This window comes from Passer domesticus, chromosome Z (genome assembly GCF_036417665.1).
Source record: "Passer domesticus isolate bPasDom1 chromosome Z, bPasDom1.hap1, whole genome shotgun sequence".
In the NCBI taxonomy this organism is placed as follows: Eukaryota; Metazoa; Chordata; class Aves; order Passeriformes; family Passeridae; genus Passer; species Passer domesticus.
This window is the reverse complement of record NC_087512.1, coordinates 20,217,644-20,233,290: the sequence shown is the minus strand read 5'-3', so window position 1 is coordinate 20,233,290 and position 15,647 is coordinate 20,217,644. Positions and strand designations below refer to the sequence as shown.

General features: G+C 34.1%; 1 protein-coding gene across 5 annotated transcripts in view; it reads left to right on the top strand.

The window, feature by feature from the left end:
• Positions 1-15,647, top strand: part of PDE4D (phosphodiesterase 4D) — a 509,895-nt gene that overhangs the window by 174,079 nt on the left and 320,169 nt on the right. The gene's annotated exons all lie outside the window — the stretch shown is intronic.

The window sequence follows — 15,647 nt, the reverse complement described above, 5'->3', positions numbered from 1 at the left end:
GTCTGCCCTCCTCACCAGATGAAAAAGGAGAATCAAAAGAGAGTTATCCAATATAAAAATCCAAATGATTCTAACATTTTTTTAGCTGTACAGGTTTATTCAGGTAAGAAACTGAATGCTTTTTCAAGATGCTGCTCTGTGACAGCAGGGTTTACAGTCATTAACAATGCAATATGATGGACTGAACACATGTTTTAAATGCAGGGTATCAAGTAACAATTCTAGTAGCAATTTACCTGAATTCTTACTCTAGCTCAAATGTACTGAAGTGTGACTTTTTATTTAATTTATTAAATTATTTAAATTTATTTGCAGATTTTTGATTCTCCAGTTTTACCCTAATTTGCAGCTCAGAAAAAAAATATTATTATTGTAGACAGAAAAAAATCCCACAACTTTAAATTAAAATAGTAAATTAAAATTCATAATCAATATCTCAATATGAACTTCGTATTCTGAAGAGTTGAATGTATAACAAATTTAGGAAGCAATTATATAAAGACCCCTAGAATAACTTGTTTGCAAAAAATAAGTTTAAATTGTGTGGTGACTTCTAGAGTAGAACACCCCATTATCAGTGGAAAAATAAATAGATGCCAGGACATCCTGTGCTTTTTGCTGGTTTCATAAGTGCAAAGAGTTTGATACAACAGGTGTAAGTTCTTCAGTATCTGATCCCCACTTTTGTAGTTTCTTGCCTGTAAGAAAGGGTATATGTCCAGCTGATAAACTCATACCCCATATGTGAAAACTCTGTAAGAAAATCAAATATGTTTGTGAATATGTATGCAGGAAAAATATGCTTAAACACAGACTAAGGTACTGTTTTCAAAGTCCTTACCATGATACACATATAAAATTGCACATCTTGAGCAGAAATTAAAACATACGAAACACTGACTGTAATTGAATAGTTTGGAAATGTTGAATTCTGCCTTCCTATCTTTTATTCTAGGTAATAATGATGATTAACTGATTGTGTATTAAACATATAGCCATTCCCTTTCTTCTAAGAAATTGTTCTAGTACTTACATAGCTACTTTAGTTTATGACATGGATCGTGCTAACATTAAAGATGTTATCAGAGATTAAAAAATAAGTTATTTTCAAAATACTTAATTTCCCAGCTGGATCTTTCAGCTTTAATTTCACTTGTGATTATATCTTCCTCAACACACTTACTGTCTCTTTTTGTTATTTATATATTATTAAATTTGGTTCACCCTAAGTTTAACTTTATGCATTTTAAAGAAGATAATTTTATTTCTATAATGCTGTTCAAAACTTTTAAAAGTGTTTCTGAAAACTTAAAATAACTCCTTTTTCAGTAATTCCTAAAATTCACATTAATAAAATCTGCCACAGTGATTATGTTATTTTTGTGGATTTGAAAGGAGCTGGATTAAGTCCAGAGAATTTTTAGTGTTGCATTTTTATCATAGATTTGTTTAGATTGGAAAAGGCCCTAAGATTATTAAGTCCACTACTAATCCAGCACTGCCAAGTCTACAACTAAACCAAGTCCCCAAGGGCCACATCTACACACCTTTTAAAAACCTCTGGAGATGGTGACTCAGCCACTTCTGTGGGCAGCCTGTTACAATGCTCTCCACCCTTTTGGTGGAGAATTATTTGCTAATATCCAAACCATTTCCTCTTTTCCTCTCACTTGCTTCCCCGGAGAAGAGGCCAACCCCCACCTGGCCACAGCCTCCTTTCAGGCAGTTGTAGAGGGTGACAAGGTCACCCCTGAGCCTCCTTTTCTCCAGGATAAACACCCCCAGCTCCCTCAGCTGCTCCTCTCAGGACTTGTGCTCCAGACCCTGCCCCAGCTCCACTGCCCTTCTCTGCACTCTCTCCAGCTCCTCAGTGTCTTTCTTGCACTGAGGGCCCAGCACTGGACACAGCACTGGAGCTGTGGCCTCAGCAGTGCCCAGTACAGGGGACAATCCCTGCCCTGGCCCTGCTGCCCACACCATGGCTGATCCAGGCCAGGATGCCTTTGGCCTTCTTGGCCACCTGGGCACAGCCTGGCTCATGTTCAGCCACTGTCACCAATGGTGACTGGCTGTCAACTAGATATAGGTCTGTTCACCTCCACTCTCTGGGCCTGGCCATCCAGACAGTTTTTAACTCAGGAAAGTGTGACCCATCCAAGTCTTGAACAGCTGGTTTCTTAAAGGATACTGTAGGAAATGGTGTTAAAGGCTTTATTCAAGGCCAGACAGATTACACCCACAACCTCTCCTTCATTCATTCAGCAGGTCTCCATTGTTGTAGGAGATCAGGTTTTTCAAACAGAACTTGCCTTTCCTGGCATGGAACTTATGCTCGCTGTTCCTAACCTCTTTGATTGTCTGATTGCATTTGCTGTAGCGTAACATTCAAGATGATCTGGTCCTTGACTTTCCCTGGACCTAGATCAGTCCGTAGTTCCCTGGATCATAGTTCTGACCCTTCTTGTAGAGGGGCATCAGATTTACCAACATCCACTCAACTGGGACCTGCCCAGTTGAGGAGGATGGCAGGTAAATGCTTGAATGTGGCCTGGTGAGCACTTCTGCGAGCTCCTTCAGGACCCTTGGGTGGATCCCATTGGCTCCATAGACTTGTGCAGGTCTAATTGGTCTAGGAGTGGCTGACCATTTCCTCCTGGATTATGGGGGCTTCATTCAGCTTCCTGTCCCTGTCTTCCAGCTTAGAGGGTGGGTCCCCAAAGAACCAAGTCTTACTAGTAAAGACTGAGGCAAAGAAGGCATTAAGTGCCTCAGCCTTTTCCTCACCCTTTGTCACCAAGGGTGACAAGTTCCACCAAGGCTGGAAGTTCTCCTTGGTCCTCTTCTTTTTGCTGATACATTAGAAACATTTTTTGTTGTCTTTTAGTACAGTAGCCAGCTTAGGTACTAGTTGAGCTTTGGCCTTTTTAACTTTCTCTCCATATAGGCTCATGATGTTATTGTAGTCCTCTTGAATTGCCTATCCCTTCTTCCAAAGGTCATGAACTCTGTTTTTTCACCATTAGTTCCAGAGTTCCAACCAAAGGCACTAGGATAAACTATGGTGGATTAAAAATATATATTTGGCCTACATAAATTAAGATTTAACAATATTTATAAATTCTAAATTCTGTAGAATTTATTTGCTCTATAGGATAGCTAGTGTAATAAACATATGGTTGATAAAAACCATTTAAATTTGTTTTGATTAATAAAAATGTTACATAGGTGGAAATTAAAATATGTAAAATATATTTTGTGTCTTTTACATAATGAAATGTTACATTTTGAAGATAGCACAAACTTTTCTCAATTTTCTTAGAAAAAATTCCCAATTTCTGGCACCTTATATATTGCATAAGTTTAATTTTACATGAGTAGAATGTAGCTGGTTATCCAAAGTGATATGAAACATTGTTTTATTGAGACACAACATCAAATTTTAGAAGCCAGAAAATGTCTATTACTTTCAAAACTGACTCAATAAAAGAAAGTGGTTATTGATAGCCTCTCCATATCTGTTATTAGGGTACCATTGCCTTAGTTTTGGTGGCATTGAAGCCTCAGATGGAGTGATGAGTCATTCCAAAGATCAAACTGTCCTGTAATAAGTCAAATGATTCTAGAATTTAGGTATATGGAAGGGATTTCAGATGCAAGGATCAGAGGAAGTACTTATGGGAAACTTAGCCTAGATCAGAATTCCAAGGCATCAAGAAAAGATTTCCTTACATAGATAAACCTTCTTGTCACTTAAATTGTGGAGACAAACATCTTAGTTGCAGTGTCTTGGAATATTGGATCAACACAATAAATAAGTTTTTTAGTATTTACCTAAACAGTGTAATTGAAAAATACCAATATATTGATATTGGTGATACTGAAAAAGCATCACACTCTGATTATGTTCTTTCTCAGAAACAAACAATTTCTCCAGTTCCTGCACTGTACAGCTTTTAAATTATATGAACTTACATTTCTGCTTCCACTCATTTCGTAAATGGTTCTGAGTTTTATGATCTGTATGGTCTGTGAGCACTTTTGCCTCTTGGCACAAGGAGAAGGGTATCTGAGTGAGAGGAAGGTGGTGGAGTCAGATAAAATCACCTTTTTAAAAATTACTTAGAAGGAACTTAATGGACTGACCTTTGGGAAAATATTAAAATTTAACACCAGTAAAATTTATGTGTACTGTAAGTGGTGTAGATGCTAATTTCAAGTAGCTTTTGTTTCAAAATACTTTAATATTTTTGCTGTTTCAGATGTCAGCCCTTACTTTTGATATTGAAGGACTTTTTTCTATGACATGCCAATAAATGGATATTACCTGTCATCTGAATAGGCTCAATGTATGGCAGATGTGTGGTTTGCAATTAAATCTACAGCACTTGATCTCATGCTGAATTGTTTACTGGTCAGTAATTTAATAACTTGAAGTCATATTCATATAGAATAGTATCAGTATTTTTGCAAATATCAAGAAAAAGCAGTCACTCCAGTGGAGAGTAATGTGTTAGTTGAGCAAATTACTCTCTGGTGGATTTCTCACTAGCTGTTAGAACATTTCCAACTTGTTTGAAGACTTGACAAGTGTTAATTGTGAATTGATATCCTGAGCTGATTTGCAAGTGGGAGTTTTCACAGAGGCAGTAAGATGAAGATAAGGAGGGAATAAGTAATGACCAGCCTTGAAAGGACCGGCTTATCTATTTGATGCTATGGAAAGAGGGAAAAGACAATAGAAAATTAGGTAATATTCTTTGCAGCAGCGTTCTGTGTGAATAACGTAGATATAAATTAATGAGAATCTGGATGTTAGTATCTTTACAGATGGATAGGAAAAGTTGCATCTGAGATCTGGAAAAACGGTTTTTCATTTCAGTGTGCACCTACTGCCTTGCATAGAGCAGTCCTGAACAAGTACTATTTACAGAATGTATTCATAGTCCTAGGCAACTTCATTCAGTTTTGTTTAGTTCATAGAATCATAGAATAGCCTGACTTGGAATGGTCCCAAAAGGATACTTGACTTCAGCTTCTGGCCCTGTGCAGGACACCTCAGGAATCACACCATTGCTTGAGAGCATTGTCCAAACATTTCTTGAACTGTGTCAGGCTGGTGCTATGACCGCTTCCCTGGGGAGCCAGTTCCAGTGCCCAGCCACCCTCTGGGTGAGGGAACTTCTCCCAATATCCAACCTAAACCTTCCCTGACACAATTTCAGACCATTTCTTCAGTCCTGTCACTGGTCACCAGAGAGAAGAGATCAGTGCCTGCCCCTCCTCTTCCCCTCACAAGAAAGTTATAACAGCAATGGGGTCTCCCCTCAGTCTCCTCTTTTCCAGGCTGAACCAGTCTTGTACCATCTAACCTCAACCATACATAGAGGAGCTGTGCATCATATGGATTTATTTTGGGAATTCTGTAGTCTCAGAATCATATGTATGCTCTAGTACTTTATTTCTTTTATTTCCTATTAAAAAAAACCCAAAACATTGGTTTATGATGTATTTCAATAGGAATCCTATAGCATGATTTTTTGATAAATATGAAATGGTACATATGCTGTTATCCATTTGTGAAATGTGAAAACATTCACATAACATATGTGTTATCCATAAGTGAAATGTGAAAAAAAGCCCTGAGGGATGTCTCCCAGCATGTCTAGAATTTATCTATCAGTAAAAGAGAAACATAGCTCCAGATATTTTCATAGCATGTTCAGTGAAACTCCATGTTTATTTTGCCAGGAAGGTCTGTTGTTTCACCAACATGTCGGTGATGATTGTCCTCAACTACTTCACTGAACTGTCTGACAATGAGAGTCCCACACCACTACATTTTATCATATTATGGCACAACCTCTACTTTTTTTGTCAAAACCATCATTTTAGACCTTCTTGGCTAGCATTAATATCATAGTAATCAGAGGAAGTTTGTGAACTTGATTTATCAGTAGTACTTTGAGAAGTATTAGATATTTGTGTAAAAATGAGATTTATTTGAATTTATAATGGAATTTATATAGTATATATATTTATTTCAATTTATTGAAATATAATTTATTTCAAGTATAATTTATTGAAGTATAATTTATTTCAATTTAACAATTTTTTTCCTCTGTCTTTTAAAATATTTTTTCTTTTAATTCAGTGATCTAAAAAATATATAGCCCTACACTTGACTGGGGAAAGAACTGCAAGTAACTCATTTACAATGAAGTAGGATTGCACACCTAGATTTTTCTAGCACACCATGCAGAGGCTATAGCCTGCAAAGTACCTCAATTATTCATAAAGCCCTCACAAAACTCCCATTTTGAAGATTCAAAAATTACTTGCATGAAGATTGTCAGCTAAAATGGAAGGACATGTAAAATAATAGTCAAGTTTTGTGTAGATGAATCTCTAGAAAGGTTTCTTTTAGAGTTAACACTAAATAATGTCTGACTAGATGTGTGAGGAGATGATAGTTGAGGAAAGACTGCAACTGAAGAATAAGATACTCCACATTTTCTGTCAGGTTAGGGTTGAAAACAATTTGGTACTGGGGTAGTGGCAATATAAATCTTATATATTAGCTTAATTCCCAGCAATTAGCTAAAGATAAATATCTTATTCATGTGTTCTTATATTTATGTGAATATATAATATTGGTCCATGTATATGTATTATCTGAACATTCATGTGTATGTGTGATTCTGGTGATTTATTGAAAGAATATAAAAAGACCAGCAACAGAGAGGCTGTAAATGTAAGTTAAGTGTCTGTACAAACAGCTATTCTGTGTTACTATTAAGAGTAATTGCACTGCTTTTGTTGTCTGTGTCTGTATGAAGCAGGGACATTCTACTGTCTCTATGTTTAGATCATAATGAAAATTACAGACTTAGTAATAATAGATTAAATATAAAATGTCTTGAGACTAAGCAATGTACATTAATTATAACTGTGACACCTTTATTAAAATGGATATTATATATGCATGTGACAAAATATATTAGGAATAAATTGAAATAAAGTAAATCAGTAGCCAGTTTATAGAGAATTTGGTTTAACAGACATAAATATTCTACATTTTCACTGAACAGGAAGTTAGAAAAACCAACTTTGTCCTTAGGGATCAGTCTCAAATTCCATATATATAATTTATTCTTGCTGTTCCTGTATAAATAACAGGTTTGATAAATACAGTTGTAAAATTAACTTCTTGTAAATTTGTTATATTGGGATTTTCTCTATTCTTGCTTTCATTATTTGGCATAAAAAGAGATGAGAAGAAAGAGGGAAATCTTTCTTACTTTCTAAACCTACAGTGGGAATTCCTACAAATAAACTGGAAACAGACCACTGGAACATGCATCAGGTCTATGTTTTAAGTTTCACCTCAGAGACTTGAAAGAGGTCTACCCAGAGAATGGCTATGAAAAACAAGTTCTGTCAATCTTTCTATTATTCAATTATTATAAATTATTATATGCCAAGTTACCTGTTACTCAATTTATATATGGCTCTGTAAATAAGAAATGAAACTGTAAGCGCAGTCCCATTTGAATTTGGTGATGAGAATTTGTTCCTCAGTGTTTTCCCCCAGTTTCATAAGAAAGACAGAACTCCTTTGAAAATGTAGGTAAATGGACTGTTTTGCAATCTATGGATGTGGGTTTTTTTCTGAATGATACCTTGTTGCTTGATACTCAGCTATGGTCACTCTTCACTTCCTTGCTAGTTAACACAGAATTGACAACAAAAACCCCCACTCTAGCTATGTAATCTAAAGTAATCTTAATTAAAGGATAAAGTTTCCAAGATGATGAACAGCTTATAAAAAGAGTTGCCATTTCCCAAAACCTAAGTGTATTGTAATATCCAGTGTGTGGTTTTTTTGGGTTTTGGTGTTTTTGTTTTTGGTGGTTTGTTTTTTTTTTTGTCATATGTTTTTTATAAAATGTTCTGAACTAGTTATAATTGTGTGTTTGCAGGAAACACTTTCCCTTTTTTTCTGGCAGTTTTGCCAAATGATACGGTCATAGCTACTGTGAGGTATTCTATTTAGTACAGGGAGAAGGTGTGCTGTCTGAAGAGTAGAGAGGAAGTACCAAACCTAGTAATATGCCTTTCATTGCTTTGCTTTTTATAAAATCAATTTACCTACCATATTGTTTAAAAAAACAAAACAAAACAAAAAACCAACCCAAATTCTACAAGTCTCCTCAGAAAAACTTTCTAGGTTTCCGCTACAGAGGAAGACACCTATGGAGGCAGAGGTTACTTCTCTAACTAGGTAGTTAGCTTAAATTCTGCTCTAGCACCTTCTGTAATTTTAAAGGCTAATGAAAGATGAAAGCCCTGTGACTTATGTGTCAATCTAGACATCCCATAGCAGGGTATATCATAAAACTGTGAAATACTGAACAGTGAAATGAGATACAGCTGTGGTTTTTGCCCTGGCCTTTTATAGCTTTCATCAAAGTGTTACTTTGTCTGGTACCTTAGGTACTATCATGTAGGTAATAGCGAATTACTAGAATTTAATAATGAGGGTCTATGGAAGAGGGATGATACAATGTATATGTAATTGTAGAAGTCTATAGAACACCAAATTCTTATATTTTTTTACGATAAAGTCATACATGCAGCTCTTTAGGAGACAGCCTATTGTATGACTCATATTTCCTTAAGCACTCGAGATTGTGTGTTTCCCTAGAGAAGGGAAAGGATGCTGAATACTATCTGCTGGAAATGATAACACAAATTGTAATTTGTAGTTCAGGTTAATTTAAAATAATATTTTTATTGCAGCACAATTTAGAAATCTTAGTACTCAGAGGATGAAATACTTCAGAATGGACAGCTAAGGTAATGTTGCACTATACAAAGGATTAAAGAATACTACCTTGCAGACCTTTGTTCATGATTACTCTCTTTCACACAGGAAAAAATGCTCCTGTGTGAGTTTTCTTTAACAGTCTTCTGTGGGATATGTATTATATCTTGGTTGATACTTGATGATATATCCACCCTGTTTTTTTAAATTTTTCTTTTCACATTTATATACTTAATACTGTTTTTAAATGAGATAATAAATGTGGCTAAGCAAATTCTTCCCATTTTATTCTTCCCATTGCTTGAGCTGTTTGACTTTTATCTGTATAATACTCTGATTTAGTAAATATAAACTAGTGAAGAATCACTAGAATATAACACTAAGTAAGATCTACCTGACAATGTCAAAACCTAATTTCAGCTGATTTCTGGTAGAGTACCTGCAATGTAATATTCCTAGAAGGATGTCACATCATTTTATTATTATGTAAACAGAGTTTGCAGAGTAAAAAAAAGGCTCTGCTAGACAGTTTTTAAATGAAATTAAGAAAACACTGATGTGTTAATGAAGATGAAATATCAGCAGAATCCTACAGGGTGATCTAGAACATAGTAAAATTAAACCTAGATTTTCAATAATAAAATTCAAGGTTAGATATCAAAAAGTTAAGACTACAGGTACATAAAAGAGACTGCAAATCTTTGAGGAAGACAGAGACAAATTGTTTTGAATAATTGTTGTGAATCTACAATTTTTTCAATAGTCGCTATATAACATATTAATATTTTCTTCATTTAAAGCTGTAATATTTCAGCACTATAATAATGGTAATCTAGTTATGCCTATGCAATAGCTCATCATTGAAAAAACACAATCAAGACACATTACCAAGAACAGACATTTTTTAATTCAAAGTGTGTGCTTGGATTATTTTTTTTTTTTGTGGAATTGATATAAAGATATTTAAATGGTTCAAACAGTGCAATTTACTAATTTTTTGCTACTCTTCTAATGAAACTTTTGTGGCCTTGGGACAATACAGCTGGCTGAAAAAAGCTGTGGTTCATTACTATTTTTATTTGTATGATCAATTTTACTGAAGTTTTAGTTGTAATCCCTGGTGTTCAACCTGCCTTTTGTTTGACAGGAACCTGACAGAACAAATTGAAATGATAATTTGTCACTACTATACATAAGTAGAACCCTCACAGATATAATGTAGCAAAACCACCATCACATTTCCCCAGACTGTGTTTATTGCCATTTAAAACACTTTTATCATACAAGGTCATGTTGTGCACTACAACATTTCATTTTTTGTTGACAGTAATTATCCTTCCAGCTCAATGGAAAACAAGTTTGTAATGCTTTTTATGAAAATGATTACTTGGAGATACTGCCAAATTTTAGATAACTTTTCACATTACTAAAAAGTATATGAGCTTTAGCTGCCAGGAATAAAGGCAGAATAATATTATCTTACATTAATTTTGAATGTTTCACTTTATGTTTTTTATTACCTTTGTACATTTTAATGATAGTTTTGCCACAACAGTAGCTTACAGCCTGTGGTGTGGACAGGGACATATACGGGCAATAGGAATGCCTGCCTTTGCTATTAACATTTTGGTAGTTTAAAGATTGCTGACCCATATTCATATGTGCAAAGTATCTCATCCTTGAATTAAAGTTCACTCTATAATAGAATTTTTTTTTGGTACTTGCATATGTCTATATATCCAAGTCATTATATATATCTGTATATATGTTTATGTGTATATATCTAAAACTCTAAAATGTTATTTTTTCATATGTACTCTTAATTTAAATTTCATCATCAGACAACTGGTGAAGATTATGGCCACAGTAGTGTAAGACAGATGGCAGATTTTTCAAAAGAAATCTTGGTTGCTTTAGGCATCCAATTGAATTTTTTGTATTCACATTCACATCTATTCAGCATTGCAGGACTAGCTTGGGAACAGTGGGAATATTGGGCATAGTAATATTTTGCATATGCAAGCTGAATGCCTTCTATCCAGAATACTCTAAAAATATTTCTTATTATTTGTCATAAAAATTTATACTTGTGTAATCATATGTGTAAACACAAATTTCCTCAAGGAAATTGTTATTTAATGTCAACTACAAAACAAAATGAATGAAACAATGCAGGCATTTTTTTAAAAAAGTGTTTAATCTTGAAAAAAATCAAATATCTCTATACCCCATCTAAAATTAATTAAATACTAGTCAATGACACAAGTGTAATTTGTAGTCATAAACAGAAATGGATCCAAAGTCAGTATCATACTGTAGTAAACTGAGCAGCAAAGCAGCATATCTGTATCTTCTCCTACTAGTAAACTGATACTAATTCTGCCTTGAGTTTCTGTGTTTAAAGGTGTTTTATATAGCAAGGTACAGCGAGTTGTTTTCTTATTTGTGCAAGCTATTCCAAGAAGATATATGACTGTGGAGTGCTTTGTGTCATTTCCTGTCAAGCCAGCAAAGAAGCTGACTCCAGCAAACAGGAGTTAGCAGTTCTCCTGAAAACATAAAAGTAGAGAACAGAGATTACACTTTTAGATTGGATCAGGAAGTGTAATGACAGGAGAATGCTGTTACTTCAGAAAGTAATTATTGAGACACAACATAGATCATTAGAGTAGAATATTTAACCAGTTAACTGTTTTATTTAATATAACTTTTGATCAATTCCTGAAGTTACAACTAGAGAAAATATCCAGAAAAGCTGGTTCTTGGTAAAAGAGGATGCAGTCCATCACTTCCCTAGAATATTTGCAGCATAAATAATTTTAGGCTTCTCTATACAGAGCTTTGATTATATTTCAGTATTTCTTCAAAATGTAACTGTAATTTTAAGATTTAAGTTCTTAATCAACATTTGTTAATGCAACTGTTGTATTGTAAATGTTTTACATCATACGACTGTTAGGATATGTATCTCATTTCAAGAGAACAATTCAAACTGATCTAAAATTAACTTGCAAAAATCAGATCTGTGATCTCATGTCTGAACTGTCCGCAACAGCTCTACAGAAATTCATGGCAGTTCAAAGTATATGCAAATTTAGGGAGGAGTGCATCAGTATCAAAACTTTGTTTTCTAAGAAATAAATACTAATATATAATTCTAATGTGAGCCAATGGTAGGAGTAGAAAGTCTATAGTCCTGACTGCATGCCTTATTAATAACCCAGACTATCCTTTTCTAAGCTTGAAAAATTAGCTTAAAGAACAGCAGAAGTAAGAGAGCTTGCTCAGCTACAGATCGGGGTCTTGCGGTTGATTGGTTTTGGTGTCTGAAGCAGTATGTTCTCAAAATGAATATTTTAAATGAAGTCATGTCATCCATAAATATTCTATTCCATGTGTGTCCTTTGGATGCAAAGTTCACAATAAGCCTACTTAGTGAAGCTGCAAATACAATTTTTCTCGCTTACCTAGCTCCCTTACAGAATTTACAATCAATAAATGCTGTTACTTTGACTTTCTTAATCTTTACAGTTTCTTCCTTTAATTGCTCAATTTCTTCCAAAGTCATTATGAAAAAACTCACATTCTCCTTAGGACATTAACATAATCAGACTAAACACATTGAGGTATTTTTGGTAGCATGACATTTAATATTTTAACATGACACCCTTTTCTTTCAAGCTGAAGATTTCTTTTGGATAATGTTAATTGAAAAAAAATATTTAAATTATTTGTTTATACTTTTATTAACAAAACTGTTCTTCATATCAGAATGCAAAATTTGATTTATGGAAAATATTCCAAGAAAAAACTAAAAATCCCATATCTCTATAATTGCCAAAAAAGGAGTGTAGACAGTTATTTAGAAATATATAGTTTAAGTTTAACCCTCTATCCATGTTTATAAACTTTGTCTTATAAAATTAAGTTTCAAGAGAGGGATACCTGTAGATTCTGCACCTGTAGAATCTCTTGAAGTAGTCCATTATTTCAGGGCAGGTTTAATAAATCTACCCTCCAGCTGCCTCCTCTACTCCAGATGATATAGAATATACTAATTTCTCTGTTTAATAAAGTTGTAAATTAATTGGGATTCTGTGGAGATTTTGGTGGGAATAATTTCAAATTATTTCAAATAATTTCAAATTATTTCAAATAATTTCAAATCTTTCTCACCTGATTTATTGTGCATATGATAAGGCTGATTCAAAGGAAAAGGTAAAAAATGCATAGTTTGAGAAGTAAGGAGACCCCATTTCAGAAAGTGACCATCTTAATCTATACTGGAGTAACATTCTGAGCATCTGTGGTTTTTTTATGCACTTTGTATCAGTACTTTGTTCTAGGGAAAAAATTTGTCTGGAGCTAATTTTAGGAGGGAAGAATCCAGGTTTCCACATTGTAGCAACTTTAAAATAAATTTATTTTGACTATCCATAGCAAATAATATTCCGCTGAAGAACTGACATCTAGGGTTTAAGGCAAAGTTCAGTTCTCTGGTAGTTAGGTTTTTAAAAAATATTATTTTAATGCATATTCAGTCATTTAGCTGTTGAATGTCTCCTTCTCCTCTTTTTTTCTTATTTGGCTTGGCCCTTATTTCAAATCTACAGGAAAACGAAATATTTTATGTGTCCAAATCCATTAGGTTGCCTGGATTTGTTTGGTTTTTTTGTTTTGTTTGTTTTTTCATTTACGTAAAAATGTTTATTATGTTATATAAGACATTACTAAGAGATGGCCATATAAAAAATTAATAGCTTTCATAAGATCTTGATGCTTCATATTATCAGAGTTTGATGTGCTCTCTTGATGTGCTTGATGTGTGAACAAATTTCATCCTAGCTCGCTTTTGACTGCCTAACCACCCTGTGTACACGTGTACATATTTACTTATGAAGCTTTGCCTTTAAAATTTTATTTTGTAGTTTATCTAATTTTAACTATGTGGACAACTGGTTAGTTTTTAGTGGTGTGCCAAAATCACAAGTATCTGTGTAATTTATGTGGTTTTGGTTTTGAAGACTAGCTTCTAGGGCTGGTTTGGAAATGTGGCATTTTAACTGCCATAGTGGGGGACACTGTATTCTGCTGTGAGAATTGAAGAGAAAATCGTATGTCAACTTAGTAGAGTGAGCTACAGTTATAACTTTGAGCAGTGTCCCAGAAAGAGGCTGTGTGTTATAACATCAAAAAAAGAACAGAGACGCCCCAGAATAGCTTTTGATATTATTGAAACAAATACTTTTTCATTTGAACCAAATCTAACATTTCAATAGTGATCTTACAAAAGTGCTAGTACTAATCAGAATGCTATTTGTTTCCTACAAGAAAAACTTGCTTGATATTATACTGAAGCCCTTTATTTGGTGTGTATTACTAGTGTACTTCACCAGTGTTTCTTGTTACCTGCTTGTGACGATTCATTGGAGCATTCAAAGAACTATTCTGAACTAACTTGAACATTGTTAAATATATTTAGTAAGACACTTCTCGCTCCCCCAAGAGACAACTAAGAGATACCATTATTACAAAATATATGCCAGTGTTATTTGAAGACAAAGAAATTCAACCATTGTAAATAGATAAATGCTATTATTAGTATGCAAATCAAAAAGAGGACATATTTGTTGAGTTTTTTAAAATAATAGGGTAATGTTTGGAAGTTTAAACACCACTGGGAGTATTGGTTTCGCATATTGGTATTTAAATCACACCTCAGGCAATACATTTTTTAAAAAGGTAATAGTTTGCAAGCATCTGTAGGTTTTTTTTTCTGTTTATTTGTATAGGGTTAGGTTAAATACATGGTGAATGAAACAGGTCAGATAAGGGAAAGTTGTGAACTATTTAAAATGCTAGAGAAATAAAATGATTGTTGCTCCAGTATGTGTAATTAAAGGGAAAAAGAGAAAAATTGGAAATTTAAATTTTGGTTTGTGGAATGGTAATTACATTTTCAGTGGGAAGAACTAGAAAGAAAGTTTTCTATGGATTCTTGGTAGGATCTGATGGTCAGCTGATTTAATCATTACAGTGCCACTGAGCTAATTTAAAAATATGGGCTCATACTCTTATTTATTTTTAATTTTCTTGAATCAAATAATTAAGAACATGACCCAAATCTGAATGAATCAATATTTTTTTCTGGATAGGAAATTCACACTTATAGTTACTTAGATAGAAGTAACTGTGTGTTGTAATAGCCTTTCCTTCTTTTTATTGTTCTGACTTCTGTTCTGCCTCTGTTTTCATCTAATTTAGGTAAAATAAGGATGGGTTTTCCCAGTAAATTCGAGCTTGTGAGGAGTTAAAAACCTGTTTCTTTTCAAGAAACAATAACTTTCTCCAATAATATGCTTCCAAGTGTATTTTCACGTTTCCATTTCACTAGTAATAGTAGTAGACACAAAATTCGACTTTGTCGAGGCGAAAGCCCAGATCTTTTTCTAAGGAAGTGGGCCCCCTCTACTGTTAGGCGGGAGTAAATGCTGTTGCATGCAGGTTTCTTTTTTCTTAGTGCAAGTACGAAGATGACATAGGACAGAAAATGCTGTAACCAAAATCTCAGATTTTTTTTCTTTCTTCATAGTGCAGCATGGGGTTACATGTAGAGATGTGGCATGCTATTTTCATTTTATGCATGTGGTGGTCACAATCTGTAGAGTTATGAAAAATGAAGGACAGGGTACAGGACTTTGTGACTTTATTGTCAGATCTCTAACTCCCATATTTTTGGCTGCACAGCTTTAGGCCATTAATTTTTCATCTGTACTTCTACCTGTGAGCCTGTGAGACTTCACTCGGGCTTCAGGAACTTTTT